Below are 19,800 nucleotides of genomic sequence, written 5' to 3'. Positions count from 1 at the left end.
TAAGACCACCCAGGCACTCAAACACATCCTCCCTGCAGCACATGGGTATTCAGGTTACAGTTTAACCCTTTAGGGACATATGACAGTTGAAGTAAGTGAGACACAGCCTTTGCACAGGGATTTCTAAACCAGTCCTTTTACTCATAGGTAAAGCACAGGAGACCCATATATCTAGGCAAAGTAAGAAACACATGTATGCAATTCCCTCCCTTCAAGCCCTAACCACTCTTGAGCATTCTTGCTCAGTGTCTGCAAGCATCCCATTTGACTACCTCCGTCTTCTCTTTCTGACCATGGGGTTTCCTCAATACAAGTGAAGCAAAAGCCCTGTATTTATACATGTGGGCTGATCTCTCCAAAAGCTGATAGTCATGCTTTTTAATGTATCCTTAAGGATTATGCTTTCAGTGTTCTGTAGCATTTTGCAGAAAAGACTCAGTCATTTACACCAGTGAGCCAGATAGAAACCTTGCTAGCTGCGCAAAATAAGAAATGAGCCAGAACATTTAAAAGGGATTATTTGATCAGCCCTCTAATCAGGGGTACAGAGCCATTACTACACCAACAAAGAACTACCTGTGAAAGTGGTACAAAGAACTACCTGTGAAAGTGGTACTCTAGGTGTTAAACATGACAAGCCAAGTGTTCCAGATGAATAACTTTAGTCTGAGATTTTCAAAACTAGCTAAGGGGTTTGAACACACCAATTTCTATTAAAATTAATGGGAATGGGGCATCTAAATCTCCCACACAGATATGAAAATCCCAGCCCTACTATTCAACATATGTGGTGGCTTTCAGACAACAGAATTGCATCACTGTCAGTGCTTCATCAACCAGCTGACTTCTCATGTCTTGCTTAAGATAGATCTGGGCCCACTTGGGAAATGCATGGTTGTCAATAAATGTGCTCCACCAAATGACCTATAGAACTTCAGGCTAGTAACAAGGATAGAACCCAGATCTCCATAGCATGTAAGCTAATGGAGAATCACCGCTTGCTGAAGTATAGGGCATGTGACACACAGATGAGCAGTATTGAGTCTACCCAGGGGTGGTTAGTGTTGCCCACATTCACACCAGCCACTTTATTATTATAACACTATTAAGTTACAGTCTCTCCCAATGCCACAGACTCTCGATGACTCTGGAAAGAATAACACTAGCAGTTCCATTGTCATCAGGACATTGTGCATGCCATTTGTTGGTATAAAGAGCTTTAAAGGTGATATAAGAAGAAAGTGTTGGACCAGAGAGGAATTTTCCACCAACCTTACCCATATTTTATTATTCCATTTTTTTTAAAGATTCAGAAGCAATTTGAGCTCATAGCTTCCTGTTCTTTTTCTTATTTTTATTTGTTAACATATGAGTTTGGATTGTTCAAGAAAAACTAACTGAAAGCCATGTCAGTGTCAGAAGATTTTACAAGTCAAGCCTGGAAAATTCTATTGGTCTATTAATAAATATCAAGGACATTTTTCCAGAGCTCTATCAAATGCTAAATACTGCCATTAGCTGCAAAGTATATTATTATTTTGCAGTCAGGAGCATTTAACCTTTTACATTTAAGGGAACAATAATAAATCCATCCTCTTCTAACATAGATTATCAATTCGTGCTGATACTTTAATAAATAACAATGAGGTCTTTATTCAACAGTACATAAAACATAACTAGAATGTTGTTTAATGGCTCATAACATTAATTCCTTATTTTGCCTTTTTTCAGATAATTCCCTGACCTGTTGTCAACAGTATAAGTATGACACTTATCTGTAATCCTTAAGGGTGAGATTTATCGTCATAGCTTTGAAGTACAAAGGATCAGAAGGCTCTTTCCTGGCGGGGGGCATTTGCACTTTCCAGCTTGCAATTTCTGAAGGATTTCTTTTCTTTCTTTCTTTCTTTCTCCCCACCCCTGGATGAGGTTAAATCAAAGAAATTGGATTACATACACAATCATTTACCAGTAGCTCTGCCCATCTGGGGGAGTATGGACGAGGCTACTTAAGACAGCAGTAGGAGAGGTAGTCTGAAGGAAAGGGCGATGTGCGAGTTACATACTTCCCCTAGCTGAGGAAGTGCTTCCCGAGCTTCAGAGACTCCCAGTTGAAATCCCAGATGAGCCCCCAGTTGTAACACCGACAGACCCCAGTCGTCAGCAGGCAGGATCAAACCTGAGACCTCCGAAGCTTAATGCATGAGCCGCTACTGCATGAGTTAAAAGCCATATGGCCCTTAGCTAAGGCTGTAGAGCAGATTAATTAATCTCGCTCTCTCTCTCATTGGTCTCGGTGCCACTAAATGGGACAGAGCACCACACCCAAGAGGTGTGTGGGTTACACCTGTCCTATTCCTGCCCCAGGGATAAACAGAGTACTCAGGTCACTAGGTTTGCTAATCCAGTAGCAATTTCACATTAGGAAAGAGAAATGCATTGACATTAGATCAGTCTTGGGGTGGTTCTGTGTGTGACTCTCTATCAACCAATGTGAGACATGGTTTCCAGTGTGCTGCAACATGAGGCCACATATGACATGCCAGTGCCCACTCCTTACTTCTGGGGATTGTCAATCAGATTCCAGTACGTGCTATAGTGTGCCAAGGGAACAAGGGAAACAAAATAAGTAGAAAGGGCATGTGAAGGGGTGTTTTAAAAATTACTGTACTTGTGTTATCTGATTGCTGAATTCTTCTGGCCTCTCTGCAGCTGTAGTTCTGTATAAAGGCAGCTAGCTAAACTGCAGTGCTATGAGCAAAAGTTTAACCATAATAGCCCAGAAATCTATTTATTTCCATCTGCTAATGTATACAATGTCTTGCTATTCATATATTTGCATAATTCAAAGTATATTAGAAGACGGAAGCAACTCTCAGCAGAATCCAGATGCACCGTTTTGTCTTCAAGGGCCAAATTCTGAGCTCCCGCCTTAGGACCCAATCCACTGCCCATGGAAGCCAATGAAGAGACCCCCATTCATTTTTATGGGCTTTGAACCAGACCCTTAGTTTTTATGCATTCCTTATGCAACTACAATTCCCATCATTCACAATTGGACAACCCTCCTTCAACAATCCCCAGTTTTCTACAGGGCATTAAAATACCTTATCCTCTGCAATTGTTGAGAGTTGCTGTAAACGGCTGCACACAAGAAGCCATCTGCAGTACACAAGAGCAAGGTTTATTTGTCCTACAACACGCAGGAACTATGCTACATATTCTTGCGTGCCAACCTTTCAACAAACGAACTATTTACATTTATACAACTATGGAACTCTCCTGTAACAGCAGCCAATTCATATTTCGTTCTGCCTTTTAGACTTTATCCATGAGAAAATATTGAAATGTTATAGCAATGTGGACAGCCATTGCTCCTGATCTGTCTCTCTAAGTGTACATACAGATGCTCATCACCATGGTATCTGAGCACTAATGGGCAAGTGACTATACATGGAAGCTTTCTTGTCTGTAGGTATCCTTTCATATTTAATGATTTATCCCCGAGGAATAAGGGGAAATACAAACCTTTGTTTTCTGGCTTGGTCAAAACAAATCCAAGAAGCCTGAAGTCACGATAAACTGTATAACCAATCACATGGTGCTGAAAGCTGATTTATGACTGGAGTCACAGATTTGTCCCAGATAAAAGTGATAGAAAAATTGTCTCACAACGAGAGCAAAAACAAAGTTATCAGGCGGCTAGACGGTCACAGTTACCGTTTTCTTTCCTTGCTCCTTCGGTTCCTGGACGATCTGTGAAATAGTCACCCTTGGTGGACGCTGCATTCAGTGCTTTGGCTGCAATTTCTGAACCCTCAGGAACATAAAGTGCTTGAGGACTCTTCGGTTAGGAAGGCCCTGAAGGGCATATATTTGTTCAGCTCTGAGGCAGCGTAGATACGAGATGACAGTGTCCTGGAGCCAGCTGCAGCAGGGTCTCCTAGCAACACACTGGGCACAGCTGACCCTGGTGGGAGCTGCCTGATCGACTGCGCTTCCCGACGGGGCGCAGGTGCGAGAGGAGCCAGCCCAGCAGCAGCCGGCGCTTGCTGGCTGCTCAGTGTGTGCAATGCTGCAGCTGCCGTCAATCCTGCTCCCGGTGCCTGATTCTGTTCCCATTGCTACTGCGCCCACCTCACTTTCTGCCCTTCCCCGTCCTTGACACCCCTGGCTCTGACCCCTCTCTCCACTTCCTGACCACGTCTCTGGCTCACTCATTGGCTCGGCATTTGGCGTCTGATCCCTGGCTCGGACCTCGACTCTGCTTTGACCTATGCCCCTCAGTGTTCCTTGGCCTTGATTCTTGACTCCAACTTGGCGCTGCTGTAACCCCCAGGCCTGGTCACCCCCTGGCTCTGACCATTAGCCCCCACTGCCCATGTCCCGGTTGTGATCCGGACGGGGAGTGACAGTCAGGAGACTTAGGCTATGTCTACAATGCCCTGCAATTCAGCCCATGGGGGTGTGACAAGCAGCTCGCACCAAAGTGCTGCACTGTAATTCCCCAGTGTGGACGCTGCAGATGAACTAAAAGGTTCCTAGTGCCCATTAATGTAGTCCTACTTGAAGAGGACTAAGTGTATGCTAATTAAGGACCTTTTCGTTTGTGCCTGCAGCAGCCGCATGGGAGACGTAAGCACGGCACTCTGGCGTGCGCTGCTATTCACACCCCCGTAATTTGAATTGTGGGACAGTGTAGACAAGCCCCTAGGTTCCATTGCCAGCTCTGCCACTGGCAGGCTCTGTGACGCTGGGCAAGATCCCTTATCCCTCTGTTTCTCCTCCCACCCTTCAATTTTAAAATGAGGTTGTAAACTCATCTGGGCAAGGATTTTCTCTCACTATGTGTTTGTACAGGGCCTAGCACAATACGGCCCCAATCTTGATTAGACCTGTAGACACCACAATGGTATAACTACTGCTACTACTAACAAAGCTCTAATAATTAAGCCCCAGTTCTGCCACATCTACTCACCCACTCTTCAAGCAGTCTCATTGTTGTATCTCCCAAACCAGCAGAACCTCTGAAAATGGCAGAACCCTCCTCTATATATGTAAAGACTGTAATAATTCAATTTATTTTTAATTAGGGCTAACACTTGCCAAATCACAAATAAGGAGGTTCCTTGTTGCAACTGAAACTCTGTTTTTATCCTATCCCATTGTAATAAATATTATAGCCCTTGTAATAGGCTTGTTTGATATGTTTTCTGTGCATGGGCTTTTCAGATCCACAGTAACATCCTTGGACTCGTTAGAATTTACCTGGCAATTGTGTTATTCTTAATAGAGCTCCATAACACAAGGAGAAAGGATTTCTGTAACTGTTTACTAATGTAATAGGATTTTCATGTTACAAGCTGCATTTTGTGTTCCTTTAATATGAGTTCATAGAAACAACACAATGAGATGATACCAAGCCATTAGACTCAGACGGTGGATGCAGTTATATGCAGTGAGTCAGAGGGTGGGGTGTTAAGTGCACCAAAATGATGTGTCCTTGTTAGGAGATTAAGAAAAAGCCACAAATGTGGGGGCTAGCAGAAAGCAGACGTCTGGAATCCAGAGGAGAGATCTGAAGTTGTCAGGGAACACAGAAAAAAAAGATACAGGAAACTGGAGAGGTCTGAAGTTGTGAGAAAAGAAAAGACCTTAGGCAGAAAAAGAGAGAGGGCACAGAAGGACATAGAGTGTGAAATTTACCCCTGAGCAAAAGGCCAGCATAGTGCCTATGGACCACTCAAGGCTCATGTAAACCCTATTTTGAGATCTTAACTCATCTAATTCCTCAAGGCTGTGGGTCTTCAACCTGAGAATCACAACCAGGTTTCAAGGGTTCACGACCAATCTCTGTCTGTTTATGGCTGGATTGGAGATGGATCTTGAAATACGTTTTAGTTGAGGTCATGGTATGGGGCCCCATTTGTGGGCCATCTTTACCTCCTTGTCTTCCCCCAGTTTGCACACACAGTTTGAGTTTTTGCTCCCCTCACTAATGACAATATTCAGCCTCCCAAAATTCCCAAGAGGGGAAGAAGGCAGAGGAGATCCAGAATCACATGAAACAAATGAGTTAGAACCTTTGCACTATTTTTTTCATGAAAACCTTTTGCCCTGCTCTGGCGCTGTGGGCTTGTCTCATTACTGTGTTACTCCAGCAACACTGCACCTTGTGTAGCTCTTTCCATCAGTGCAGAGGGGGTCACATTACGATTCCGACACGGTCTCATTCCACTTTCACTTTACACTGGAGTGTAAAGAACTGGGCAATGGCAAACTGGGGGCCCTGACTTCAATTCCCTCAGCCGAGAATTATCGTTATTTGTCCATCTGAGTAATGAACTTTTTATTAAAAGACTTGAATTTTGTCTATCGTTTTACCACTGGCTGGGATTTTCCACATTACGGAAAACAAATATCAAGAGACGTAAATCTAAGCAAGCATCTGGTTGTGTAAAACAGCTATCTCAGCTCGCATCAGAAAATGAACGGAGCCTTATTGTACTGAACAATCTTCCTCATCTATGCTGTACTACAGGGCCCTCTGCTGTACAGTACACGTTAAATATCAATATTACAGGTTGGTAGAATGATAGGCTCATTAGCTCCAGCAGTCTAACATGCATGATGGACCCATTAGGTTCATACTACTGTACACTGGAATTTAAAGCACTGTTTTAGTAGCAAATCACAGTCACATTATACTTTTAATTCACTGTAGTACCCTAATAAGATCAGAAAGATCACACAAGCTTTTCAGGCTACAAAGCCAACTGAGTCAATTTCAGGCTGATCAGATTCTGTTTCATCAACTAGGCTCAGCAGACCCTTGAAACAGACAATAGCCCTGTCCCTGGGTCTGGGCCCTTTTACCTTTTGTTTCTATGTTTAAATGAAATCTGCCTCTTCTGTCTTTCAGCAAGAACACTTGGCCTTGTAACTGTGAGGCTTTTCACCACCTTGCAGCAATAGACTGTGTCTTCCTAGCACTGGGTGATTTCTTTATATTATCTAAGGCAAATGTTTGCTTATGAAATTTGAAGAAGTGAATCTGTGGCCTTGTACATATGATCAAATGATAGGCATAAGGAAAGCACAGTAAATAACTCTCATGGTCATATGGAACCTCTCTCCCATCAGCGACCAGTGTGAATCCACTTCAAGTTGGTATAGACAAGCTTGGGCTAAGAAAACACATTTTGAACCCACTTAATCACTGTGACTTGGAAATCAGAAATGGAACTAGACCCGAGCAAAAAAATCACAGAAAATAATGTATTCAGTTAATTTAGTCTCTTTATCTGTGACTTGCCCATGAACTGCTTTCAATGGTCATATTAGCCCATTATACTGATCAGAGCAGAGGACCCCCTTGACCTATTCCCAGTTCCTCTACTTACTTTGATCAAGTCTCTTTGGGTATGTCTATACTGCAGTTATACACCTGTGGCTGGCCTGTGCCAGGTGACTCAGTTTCCAAAAGCTGCAAGGCTGTTTAATTGCAGCTCAGACTTCCAGACTCGGGCTGCAGCCCAAGTACTGGTACTCTCCCACTTGCAGGGTCCTAGAGACCAGACTCCAGCCCAAGTCCAAATGTTTACACCGCAATTGAACAACCCCTTAGCCTGAGCCTGGCAAGCCCAAATCAGGTGGCCCAGATCAGCCATGGATTCTTAATTACAGTGTAGACATACTCTTTGAAATCTTAAAAGGATCCAAGTTTAGCCAAGGCATCCACAACTCCACTGACTTCAATGGGTTTTCCATATATATAAGGATATATTCAATGGGTAAAGTCCTGAGAAAATTCCTCTTCTGGAGCTGAATTAAGTGAGAGCTGTGGGTGCTCAGTGGGCGATCAGTCCCTTATCGCTCTATGTCATTTTTTTTCCCCAAATGAGTGTACTGATACTAACCTAACATCTCACTCGGGCTGATTCCGAGCCCACTGAAATCAGTGGCAAGGCTTTCATTGACTTCAGTGGTTATTGGATCAAGTTCTCGGAGAGGGAAAGACTTGGTGTTCAGATACCTTGGCAACAAAACCCCTAGGAACATCATGATAGAAACAGCATTAGAAGATATATTTTGACCAAGTATTGTTTTGCTTATCTTGCATGATATTTAAAATAAGTTGACGGGTCTGAATAACTTATTATTCCAAAATACCACTCAGATTCCTAGCAATTGCAAAAAGTCCTAGGCACCACTTAAATAAGAGATCCTGGTCCCACTGAAGTCAAGGGGAGTTTGAGTGTGGGATGTTAGTGCTACATTGGAATTTGACTGGACCCTCTGCATGGAGGTCAATTTCACCTGGAGATAATTGGCACTACCTTGCTTAAGGCATTGTGTCTTAGCAAAGGCACAGAATAGCACTGCCAGATAGGAAGACTGGATTTCGGATGGTAACTAGGGTTTAGGGTTTCCAGATCCTGAAATAAAACATTGCGCATATGAATAAGATGATGCAGTTGATGTTGGATCATATTAAAGAAGTTCTGTATTAAAATCACAAATGAGTTTGATTCCCCATAGTTTAAATTCCAGGGTATTACTAATTAAGAGGTCTCTTGGTTTTTGGTACTGTTTCTCTCCCTCTATGTGTGAAACTTGCAAGCTGCTAATTGTGTTAGTACATTCTAAGACAGAGTCTGTTCTCAAAGCAATTCTTTGTAACAACAACTACTCACACAGAGAGAGACTCAAAGCAATACTCTGTAACAACAGAAACAGCACCCAGAGACTCCCCGCCCTTTTGTTGTATTCATCTCTCTTTGTTAACAATTGTGATTAAAATAGAGATAGAGGATATATGTGGATGGATGCTTGGTGTGTATAATAACTGAATGATCAGGGAGGTGCCAGCCTAAGAATCCAGTGTCCATTGGCTGAAGAAGGCGTCAAGTGGAAATAACCAGAGGATCCCTGGAGGGCAGACTGGAATCCACCCAACAGCCTCAAGAATGGGAGAACCAAAGAACAAGATAACATCTGGCAGCACGGAGCCGTCAGGAATGTGACATCTGCTGATTGATTCAGCAACAGCATGATGAAGCAATTCCCAAGACTGGCATAGGAAGAAATTCATATAAAAATGGACTCTAGAAAGTGAGAACTTTGGGGTCTGATTCTGCAAACCAACTTCCAGGAGCGTCAGATGAGCATCTGACAAGGCCCTGCTCCCTCCTCATGTCCAGGCCACCTGGCCAGTGGCTTGGCATGAGCAACTCTAAGGCTGGTAACTATGATAACAACCTTGCAGAACTTCTGTGTGTGTGTGTGTGTATGAATGAATGTGTGAATAAATATGAGATTGAATGGAATGTTATAATTATAACTAACAGCTTACTATGATTCTTTCTGTATTCACAATAAATGTGGTATTTTGCCTTTTTCCCTTTAATAAGATCCTGTTGGTTTTTATTTTATTGGTATAACATTGACGTTTGTGGACAATAAGCTTGTGTTATCATTATTATACTGATACTTTCTTCTGCTGGGAGATCACTATTGTGGGAGAGATAGAGATGAACTCTGATTGCTCTTGAGTTTTTTTAAAGTCGCACATGGGGAAGTGAACACAGGAAGAGTCTGACTCCTTATCATCCTACGCAAAGATTGAATTAATAATGCTTATTTTACTTCCTCTCACTTGGGTATTTTTATGGTGTTGGATACACTAACATTAAACAATTATTTAAAAGATCAAGCAATATAATGATAGCCTAAACCCTGGATTTTTTTCCTCCTCTCTTTTGTTGCTACCATATGCGTTCTGTTTATCCACTGAAATTCAGTTTTTCTGTTCCTGGTACTTCAGATTCAATCTGCATTATGAAGCAAAAGTTGTATTCAGTTGGATGATTAAATTGTGATCTCCAGATAACTGATATGCAGCATTTTTAACTGATTCCCTGTTTGGTGCTGATGAGCAAAGTGGACAAAGTCTCAAGATAATCATGATCCCCTCCCCACTGTTCCACTATCTAAGGTACTTAACCGGGCTCCCAGTATGGTAATGTCTGAGCACCTCACAATCTTTTAATGTGTTTATCCTCACAACACTACTGCGAGGTAGAAAAAAGATATTATTCCCATTTTACAGATGGGAAACCGAGCCCCAGAAAGACTAAGTGATTTGCCCAAGATCACAGAGGAAATCTGTGGTAGAGCAAGGAACCAAACCAAGGTCTCTAGAGTCTCAACTTGGGCTATCCTTCCTCCCAAAGAAGGTCATCTGGCCTTATAACTAATATTTTTTCACCCCAACTCACCTGGCCTCCTACCTCAAATATAGCCAGTTTGGCAGAACCTATGTGCCCTAAGCATGGTGAAGAGAGCAATAACTTGTGAAGAAGACAACAGTCCATTGTCTGGTTTCCCACCCCGGGAGCACACAAAAGAAATGGTAAAATTCACAGGGATGTGCTCAGTACCAAACAATCAGAGGAAGTAGAAAGTGGCAACTTTTGTGCCTTCCATGCCCATGTCCACTAAAGACAAATCCTGCAGGATGCCGAGCACCCCCAGTTCATGTTGGACCCACATAGATCAATGGAAGTTTGGTTATTGACCTCAGGGAACAGGATTGGGGCCACTGGCCATTGTGGAGTTGAGGGCTCTTACATTTCCTTACAAGCAATGTGCAGCACCTTGTAGAATAGAGAAGGACAGAGACTTGCATAAAAAACAAATATTTTATATATCATGCATTTCACACATTGGATAATCACCATGTAACTTATCATTCTGCATTTAGGAAGGAAACACAGTTGATATTTGAAGCTTGAGTGTTGACTGAATGTTTTTAAATTATAACACATGCCATTTTTAGATTGAATTGTAGAAAAGTTTCATTAAATTCTTGTGGTTTTGATTGCAAGCTCATTGGGCCAGGGACTGTCCTTTACTAAATATTTGTATAGCACCTATCACGACTAAGACCTCTGGGCCCCTGTTACTGGAATAGACATATTCCATAATAATAGATGGCTATGCCATCTATTGGCTTTAAAATAAATTCAGCATATTCAGTAAGCACTGTAACAAAAGTAGGTAACAAAGTAGCAAAAGCTCTCACAGGTTTCATAGGCTTAAAAACAGCTATAGCAACTGGATTTGCATTAATGCAGTTGGTTAGTGATTTGATTAAAAGTTACATTTGTAATTTAGATAAACTATCGAAAGGCTAGAGAATTATTTTTTCTCGCTTATTTTTAATGAAACTTTTTCTGGAGTCCCTCTAATCCAGTATGTTGTCTTGGTTCCAAAGGGAAGTGCAAGAAACTCTGCAGTTCGATAATCTGCCAATAGGGAACATTTCTTCCTAACTTTCATTAGTTAGAGGTTGGTGTCTATCCTAAAGGTTTATATCCCTTCCAAAACTCTTGGATTTACTTATTTAAACCTTGCTACTGTAAATGTGAATGTTCTCATGAGCCATATAAATTTCCAATTCCTTTTTTAACTCTGCTAATCTTGTGTCCTCAATGATCTCTTGGGTCAATGAGTTCAACAAGTTAATTGTGTTCTGTGTATGAAAGAGAGAGAGAGAGACAGAATGAAGGTATTTCCTTGTCCAGTTTTAAATGTGCTGCCTTTCAATTATATTCAATGTCCCTTTGTTCTCATATTGTGAAAGAGCATAGCCTAGTGAAGAGAGAGCACTGGACTGGGACTCAGAAGACATGGGCTCTAATCCCAGCTCTGTTGCTGGCCTGCTGTGTGACTTGGGCAAGTTCCTTGCTCTCTCTGTGCCCCAGTTTCCCTATCTTTGAGATAGTGATATTTATCTTCTTTGTAAAGGCTTTGAGATCTATGGATGACAAAGCACTACATATGCATTTGGTATTATTAGAAGTGCCTAATTTACCTGTCTGTGCTCTATCATTCATTAGTTACACCTCTTGATCATATCTACAACAATCCTAGTTTGTCTGGGTTTTTTGTGGCTACTTCCTGTGGCGATGTAAACACAGACCATTCAGTAAATTCTTCCCCTTCATACTCAGCTTCCATGTGTTATTTGCACATGGCAGAGGGCAGAGCATGGGCACTTTGACAGTTCCTTAGACAGCTTCTACTGTGTGAATAGGAGGGAAAAAAGAAAACCCATCTCCAACATCACACCAAAGCACTAAGTCAGCCTGTGGGAATAACGAGGAAAAGGATATTTGAGATGGTAGCGAGGTCGGGGAGGATCAAAATTCCCACATGGGGACTTCTCCTTTATGCTCCTTTCAGTGTTATCAGACTGAAATGGCTTTAGATATGGTTGGTCCGTTTTGAAATCAATTGTGTGAGCCGTCATTCAGGGGACTAATACTCCTGGGGCAACAGCACCATGGTCCAGGTGATTTCAGTGGAAGTTAGAAGCCTGAATAGCTTTGAGGATCTAGGCCCATGCTGTTACCATGCAAAATGCCCTGTTGCACCTGCCTCTACTAGTGAGGCTTATCCAGGACCAGTCCGGGGTTAAACAACCCGGCTTGTTTGGCAGGTGGGCCTTGTTAAGTGGCCAATTAGATATTATTTAATTTGCTGAGGGGATGTGGTCTTGGAAACTCAGAGATTAACCAGGGACCTACAGAGCTGGGAGAGGTGAGCCTGCTCTGCTTTGGGCTTTGTTATGTTTCTTTTCTTATAACTGCTGCTGGAAAAGACTGTCAAAGAAGTAGTTGGCCCTGACAGCCAAGGTAGAAGAGTTGGTGTGGGAGGAACTTATGCCTTGCTCTGCTAAGAGCCTAAATAAAACACATCACTCCAGGAAATAGAGAGACTTTCTCTTTTAACCACAGACTCGGGTGTTTCTTCACTAACAGGGAAGCATGGGAAGGGTTACAGGCTTGCTTGCTATTTCCTATTGTTTTCTAAGAACATTATGGAATATGTGTCCATTTCTTCAGAGTTTGTTAGGTTAAATTCGTTGCTTTACAACCCAAGAAAGCCCATTGACTTCAAACAGGATATAAATCAAGGCACAACTTGGCTCCTTGTCTGTTTCTGATCCTCTTTGATGGTCTCTGATCTCCATCCTTTGCTGCACAGCTGATTCTGTTGCACTTACTGAACGCTCAGCATGGACAGTTAGCTCTCAGAAAAGCAATCATTTTTTTCCCCTGGTGTCATTGCAAAGAAATTTCTTTTTCTTACAGTAGCAGATAGGAAGCCTCAACCCCAATGCAAAATTGGGAATGTACTTTTTGTGACCCAAGGTTCCAAAAATCTGCAAGAACATGGAGCAGTTATCACAAAAGAATAATGTGAATAATTCAGACTTCTCATTTGTTATTACACTGCACACAGTTGCTATTTAGAGTTTTGCAGTAGGAGACAGAGCTCTGTTCTTTCTACTCTGAAATTACAGGTCGCTTCCCACTGAGCTAACAGAGAACCTCCATTAGCTTTTAGCACTGTAGGGATATACCTAGCTGAGCATTTCTGATTACTACCCATTGAGGGCAGTGCTACTCATGCATACTAACCCAACCACTACAGTGTATTAAAACACTCGGGGGAGGCATTTGCACTGGCATCATCAAGCCTAATGATGTATCAACTCAAAGTCATATTTTCACACTTTACTCATACTAACATTATTGAAACTAGTTAGCCTTTCTGTACATGTTTGCTCAGATTTGCTTAAGTAGATCTATACAACTATAAGACTGGAAGGGCCCTTGAGAGGTCATCTAGTCCAGTCCCCTGCGCTCAAGGCAGGACTAAATATTATCTAGACCATCCCTGACCGGTGTTTGTCTAACCTGCTCTTAAAAATCTCCAATTATGCAGATTCACAACCTCCCTAGGCAATTTAGTCCAGTGCTTAACTACCCTGACAGTTAGGAAGTTTTTCCTAATGTCCAACCTAAACCGCCCTTGCTGCAGTTTAAGTCCATTGCTTCTTGTTTTATCCTCAGAGTTAAGCAGAACAATTTTTCTCATTCCGCCTTGTAACAACCTTTTATATACTTGAAAACTGTTATCATGTTTCTCCCCCTCCGTCTTCTCTTCTCCTCTCCAGACTAAACACACCCAATTTTTTCAATCTTCCTTGAAGGGTTATGTTTTCTAGACCTTTAATCATTTTTGTTGCTCTTCTCTGGACTTTCTCCTATTTATCCACATCTTTCTGAAATGTGGCGCCCAGAACTGGACACAATACTCCAGTTGAAGCCTAATCAGCGTGGAGTAGAGTGTAAGAATTACTTCTTGTGTCTTGTTCACCACACTCCTGCTAATACAGCTCAGAATGTACAGTCAGGACAGGCTATGCCTGCTATCGTAATGAGAGTGCAGGCAGTCCTCGGACTTACGACATGATTGGTTCCTGAAAATCATGTCTTACATCGAAACGTAGTAACTCAGAACCGATTTTCCCATAGGAACCAATGTTATAACTGGGTGATTGGTTCCTGAACCAAGGCCCAATACACTATTTTCACCAAAATAACCCAGATTTTTGTACTCAATCAATTATACATGAGTAATATAGCTACATCAATGTATTTATGTTGACATAAAAAATCACATAATAAGCTAAACATACATAAAGAAACATAGTACATGCATCCGACAAAGTGGGTATTCACCCATGAAAGCTTATGCTCCAATACGTCTGTTAGTCTATAAGGTGCCACTGGACTCTTTGCGACTTTTATAGATCCAGACTAACACGACTACCCCTCTGATACATAGTACAGGCAGTCCTCTGACTTATGACCCAATTGGTTCCTGGGCATTGCTGATCTTGTCATTTGATTTCTAGGTTAAGAAACCTACTGAAGGAATGATGAAGGAGATGGGACACCCATGAGCTCAGAAGAAGGTGGCTCTAATTAGGTGGGGTTTTCAGGGGGTTTTGAGGTGATTTGGAAGGACTTAAAGAAAGTGTCCAAGGAAGTTTGGACAGATATTCTCCTCTTTTCCTTATAAATTTCTCTGTAGCAGTTGTACATGTTGGATATGTCCCTATTCACAGATGCACTGCGCTCAATGCTGGGGTCATGTTCCTCAAACCGGGACATGGCAGCTTCTAAATGTTGAAATGCCTCAGCCAACACTTTTGTTATCAAGACTTTACGAGGAGGAGTCTCCTCAACAGTGGGTCCATCTTCTTCTTCCTCTTCTACTTTTTACTGTTCCAAATCAATGAGGTCCTCATTAGTTAATTCTTCAGAATGTGATGCCCGCAACTCATTAACATTCTCTGGTGCAATGTCAAAGTTGAGTTCTTTGCCCATTTCAGCAAGTGTGTTGGTCACCTCCTCAATAGTGTCTGTAAAGCCATGGAAGTCAGACACAATATCAGGACACAATTTTCTCCAAACACCATTCAAATTTGATTGTTTGACTTCATTCCGTGCCTCACCAATGTTCATAACTGCCTGGTAAATGTTGGAGCCCTTCCAGAATTCCTTCAGAGTTGGTCCACCTTCCTTCTCAGTTGCCCTGATGGCCTGGGCAAATGTGCTCCTAAGACACTAGGCCTTGAAGGATACAATTATCCCCTGGTCCATGGGTTGCAACAGTGAGGTGGTGTTGGGAGGCAGAAACACCACTTTGATGTCAGGATGCATGTCATCAAGGATGGTTGGATGAACAGGAGCATTGTCAAGGATTAACAATGCTTTAAATGCCAGACTGTTTTTGCTGCAATAATCCCTGACACTTCGCACAAAACGATGATTAAACAAATCCTCGAAAATGTTCCTATTGACCATGCCTTACGACTGAATGTCCATATCACTGGGAGAAATGTCTTGGAATATCCCTTGAAATCCCTGGGGTTTTCAGAATGGTACACAAGCAAAGGTTTAAGTTTAAAGTCACCTGCAGCATTTGCACCGAGCAAAAGAGTGAGCCTATCTTTAGCAGCTTTGTACCCTGGCATGGATGTCTCCTCTTTGGCAATGTAGGTTCTTGAAGCCATTTTTTTTTCTCAAAGAGCCCAGTTTCATCAACATTAAAAACTTGCTGAGCACAATCCCCACCCTCTTCAATGATCTCAGCCAATGTCTCGGGGAAAAATATGAGCTGCCTTCTCATCAGCACTGGCCGCTTCCCCTGAGACCTTGATGTTATGCAAATTGGCCCTGGCTTTAGAGGGCATACACCACCCCCTACTTGCATTGAAAGGCTCAGCATTAGAACTCTCCCCCTGTTGTTTCTTTAGATCAGCATGAAGACTCCAGGCCTTTTCCTGAATTCTGCCTAAACTCACAGGAGCACAGCGTTGATTTTGATCCTCCAGCCAAATAATTAAGAGTTTCTCAACCTGAGCAATAAGTCCAACACGCTGCTTAGTTATCACAGTTGTTGGCATAGAAGCTGAGCCCTTAACATGTTCCTGAACTCATAAGTTGTCTTTCAGCATGGTCACGATAGTCGTTTGGGGGAAATCCAAAGCTTTACTGATTTTAGTTGGTGTCTCACCTTTCTCGGACCTCTTAAATATTTCCATTTTTATTTCCATAATAATTGTTCTACATTTCTTCGAAGAAGAAACATCACTTGCACCAGATTTTCACTTTTCTGCCATTATTATGGGCAAAGAAAAACTAACTTTTAAGAAAAAGTTTGGAAGCACAAAGAATCAACATGTAAAAATGGTGTCGGATCAGTTACTGAGGGTCTTGAGTCAGGGAGATCAGCGGCACAGAATGTCGATGCATGTATGAACTTGTTCGCTGGCATGGCATTGATTCAGCTCAAGCGTCGTAAAGTCAAAATCGGTGTCGGAAAGTCGAAGAAAGGTGTCCGTTTATAAATGGCATAAGTGCCATTAGTTGTAATTTGAACGTCGTAAAGTCGAGGATTGCCTGTAGATAGTACTACCTGCAGCTCATGAAACACACTGCCTTGTGGGTAGCCCGGGAGGACATATTCTAAGGGAGCAACCCCTGACAGAAAAGCCCCACTGTCTTGTGGGTGAATTCAGGAGAATGTATGGCTATGAGAGTAAACTCAGAAAATCCAGAGTAGAGCCCCCAAGACGGTCAGGTACTAATATTTTAGTATCTTTCCGGCAACTCCTCCAGCTGATCAGGTACCAGATGTATTGGTTCTTCCTCTCCTCTGGATTTACTGGTGACGCTGAGAGAGGGAGAGGGTCCTGATGCATGGGCAACTCAGGGCCAACATATCATCTGCCCAGGCTTGTGCCCTGGAGAGGTACTCTAGCTTTGCCATGGATGGGCCTACCCTGTCCTTGGTCTTCCTCTTGCTTCTAATGTATTTGTAGAATGTTTTCTTGTTACTCTTTATATCTCTAGCTAGTTTAATCTCATTTTCTGCTTTGGCCTTTTAATTTTCTCCTTATTTGTTTATATTCATCCTTTTGAATTTGACCTTCCTTCCACTTTTTGCAGGACTCTTTTTTGAGTTTCAGACCACTGAAGATCTCCTGGTGGGGATTTTCAAAGGAGCCTATAGGATTTAGACTCTTGGGGGCAGATTTTAAAAGGTATTTAGGTACCTAAAGATGCAGATAGGTGCCTACCATGATTTTTTTTCCCCAACAGTGTCTACACACCTAACTTCTATTGACTTCAGGGACATGTCCATGCATTTCTGAAAAATCCCACTAGGTGACTAGATGCACCTTTAGGTGTCTAAATCCTTTTTAACATCTGGCCCCTGATTCCCTTAGGCTCCTTTGAAAACACTCAGCCCAATTCTCTTATCATGTAGCAGGGGTAAGCATTCCTGGGATGGGTACTTTGCAGGGAGAAAGCTGTATTTCAAGTATAATTACAAATCTATCATGTGTCACCTTCTGTCTTTTGATAGAGAAGTATCACCAGGCAGAAATAACTTCTAAAAGTTCATGCTGTTGGCTAGATTACAATTTATTAACTAATACTATTAAGGTGCATGGGAGACCATTTATCACAGTTAATGGTAGCAGTGAAAACAGTTCCCAAAGCAATTTTTAAAGTTTTATACTTTTATGAGGTTGTGTTTTGTTTTGCTGTTGCTACGTTTCTTATACTAACCTGTTTCACATTATATGTAAGTTGGTCTCTTTGGTTTAGAGGACTGTTGATGAGCAGTAAGTATACAAAGGAAGAAGTTCCTGCATTTTAGGCCCAGTGATAAGCCAGACAATTAAAGCACCTCTGCTAATTGTATTGCATCCACGACTGACCACTGCCGGGAAGAGATGGTATCTTCCTTTCATGAGACGTGGATTAACTTTGTTATGACCAAATAATCCATCATGAACGGAGTGACATGAATAATTCATTTTGTGCCACATGGATGGGATTTGGTGCTCTCATATTGCTCCTGAACGGCAGATGTAATTAAAAACAAAAACAACAAACACATAACCTGCTTGTGTTCTGTTGTACCCTAGATTTTTCCCTCTGGAGTGATTTTTTTAGACATGATGGGTGCACCAGGGGGCACTGTTTGCATTGAAAAGACACAGGCAACTTTGATTTGGAGCTGTAGAACAGTGTGTAAGACTAACCTGAATGGGAGAAATTTGTCTTTCCTTCGTTCATAATGTCAAAACAAAGCACTTTCAGGAAAGCTTTGCTTTGAGTTTCAGTCCACCTTAACAATCATGCAAGGGATTTTAAGGAAGTGCTGGAAGACATTTTTCTTAATTGATCACCTGGATTATGACTGCCAGAAAATACAATATTAATCTGTTTCAGAGGGGTAGCCGTGTTAGTCTGTATCATCAAAAACAATGAGGAGTCCTTGTGACACCTTAGAGACTAACAAATTTATTTGGGCATAAGTTTTCGTGAGCTAAAACCCACTTTGGTTATACATATGTACAGAGCTCACTTCACAGGCCAATAATTGGTATCACATGTTAAAATAATGGTTGAGCTCAGGCTAAAAGGCCAGCGGTTCACCTAGATTAGCTATTTATCCTGGGCACAGCACTTTGAAGTAGCTGTCCCTTGTCAAAATGCAACCTTCAACAGATGCACATAAGAATTTCAAAGGCTTAACTCCAGCAAATGAAGAAGTGAAGTAACAAGGTGTCAAACACCTTTGAAATGTATTAGATCTGACACACTATCTTAAGTTAATCACTCCATCTATATTAATAAAATGTAATTCATACTGTGGACTGTATTCAAAATAGAGAACTTTCTTATGTACATAGTCAATGTGTGTGAAAATAGGACTCTTTGCTCCTTATGTATAAATGTAAAAGGGGGAATAAAAGGAGGTAGGATGCTTTTTAGATTAGTTGTTCCAAATGTTATTTACTATTATTGACTTGCAGTGGAGTCCTGACCTAATTAGGGTCTCTCTTGCTGCTACTCTAATGCATTAAGCACTGTACAGACTTCTAGAAAAGGACAGTTGCTGCCCGCTAGAGCTTAAAATCTTAGTTTAAAACCAGATGTAACAGGTCTGCAGAGGAAGCCTGTTGTTAAAGCTAGAAAAATACTGCAAACAATTTCATGCAAGTATTTGCTTACATTTAAAATTGAATTTCTTTGGACCGTGTTCATAGACACCAACTTCTTCTGGCGCCGGTGGGTACTCAACTCCCCTCTGCCCCCAGCCCCGCCCTGACTCCTCTCCTTTTCTTTTTGCGAATACAGACTAACACGGCTGCTACTCTGAAACCATCCCCACATAGTGGTTCCCGAGACAGCTCAGCATTTCTTTCTACTTGGCACAGGAAATGCATGTGGTAACTGGGAGAAGAGCTGACTCTTCAGTGGCACAAAATATAAATGTATAAGTGTCCAAACAGGCCCCAAAACATGCGTTTAAGCTCCTAATGTGAGACTCCCTCTTTTAAAAAGCAAGCCCTAT

This window comes from Caretta caretta, chromosome 15 (genome assembly GCF_965140235.1).
Source record: "Caretta caretta isolate rCarCar2 chromosome 15, rCarCar1.hap1, whole genome shotgun sequence".
Lineage (NCBI taxonomy): Eukaryota > Metazoa > Chordata > Testudines > Cheloniidae > Caretta > Caretta caretta.
Note: the sequence above shows the minus strand (reverse complement) of the source record.